This window comes from Melampsora larici-populina (assembly GCF_000204055.1).
Source record: "Melampsora larici-populina 98AG31 unplaced genomic scaffold MELLAscaffold_148, whole genome shotgun sequence".
In the NCBI taxonomy this organism is placed as follows: Eukaryota; Fungi; Basidiomycota; class Pucciniomycetes; order Pucciniales; family Melampsoraceae; genus Melampsora; species Melampsora laricis-populina.
In genome coordinates, this window is record NW_006768911.1 from 2,907 (window position 1) to 4,795 (window position 1,889).

A 1,889-nucleotide genomic window follows, 5' to 3' on the forward strand; every position below is an offset into this window, starting at 1 on the left:
ACTTGAAAAATACATTACTCTTCCTGATGCTCAAACACCGCTCCGTGACGACTTCTTGACAAATATCAAGTTTATGCCTTATTTCAAAGACTGCATTGGTGCAATCAACCCTGGGCCAGCAACACAGGTGTTGCGTGCTGCGCTGTGGTTGCGCTGCGGTTTTTCTGACCGCACCGCACCGTAGAATCAATTTTCAGGTTGCGGCCTGACCCGCAGCGCAACAAGATCGCTCAGATTAGTGTTTTTTTGGGCCGCAACAACATTTGTTGCGTTGCTGTCCCCAAAAACTTACAAATTGACGTTTTTTTGGCGCTGTTGCGCCTGTTGCGTTGCGCAACTGTTGAGGCGCCGCGCAGCCTGGCCTTGACTTTTGTCGTTGCGGTACTTCCCGCAACGCAGCGTCTGCTGCTTGTTGGTGTTGCGTGTTGCGGAGCAACGCATCAAAAAACGCGTGTGCTGCGGCGCGTTGCGTTGCTGGCACAGGGTTGGTGCAATTGATGGTACACACATTCCAGTCTCTCCACCAGTCTCTGAATATATTCCTTTCTCTAATCGTAAAGGCTATACATCTCAAAATGTATCTGGTAAGGAGTTCTGCGACTCGTGCGCTATAAGTCGATCTACCCGTCTTCCTTTTTCCGGTAAAATACCCCGTCCTTCTAAACCTCTCGATGTTGTTCACTCTGACCTCTCTGGAAGAATCAATCCTCCTACACCGTCAGGCTATGAATACTTTATGAAGATCACGGATGGTCACTCTTCTTACCAATGGATATACTTATTACGTTTCAAGAATGAAGCACTCGATAAATTTAAAGAGTGGAAGACTTTGACTGAACGTATGACAGGACGTGTTGTAAGAAAGCTTGTTAGTGATGGTGGTGGAGAGTATGTGAACAACGATTTCAGGGAGTTTCTTAAAAGTGAAGGTATATCTCATGATGTTACGGCGTCTCACACTCCTCAGCAAAATCCCTTTTCCGAACGAGGCAACAGAACGACTGTCGAAAAAGCTCGAACAATGCTACACCGCGCTTCTATCCCTGCTTTCATGTGGGGTGCTGCAGTTTTAACTGCTGTGTATCTTGAAAATCGTACAGTATCGAGATCTTGTGATGGCATTACTCCTTTTGAATCTTTGCATGGATCAATCCCTTTGGTTGGCCATATTCGAATCTTTGGTTGTGCTGCATTTCGCCATCTTACTCACGGAAGAGATGGGAAGTTTGGTCCTCGTGCTGAAAAGCTTGTTCTCGTTGGATTTATTGAAGGAATGAAAAATTACCGCCTATACGATCCCGCCACTGGGACAATCTATACCACTCATGATGTCAAATTTAATGAATCTGAGTTCCCTTTTGTCGAACTATCAAAGAATCCGACTACTTCCATTGTACCCTTCACCGAAGAAGAAATCTTGGGAAGAGAACCTGTTTGAATTCGTCTTCATCAGCCTGTCATTGCCGAAGAAATTCGACAAGAACGTGAAAACATTAGTGCAACTGCGCTTATATCCATCATTGGCAATTCTATTGACGAATCATCCAATTTATCTACGCTCGATCTTGAACCAAATCCTCCTACCTATTCGAAAGCTCTTCTAACTCGCAACTCTATCAAATGGCAACAAGCTACCTTTGAAGAGTTTGATTCCTTTGCTGCTAATCACGTCTTTGAGATCGTTGACAGTATTCCTTCCGATCATAAACCAATTACAACCCGATTCGTGTACACACGAAAGTTTGACGATTCTGGCTTTCTCAACAAATTCAAAGCTAGATGTGTAGCTCGTGGTTTTCTTCAAGAGGAAGGAAAAGATTTTGACGAAACTTTTTCTCCAACTGGACGTTTGCAACTCTGAGAGCCCTTTTTGGCCACGCTGCTGTCGA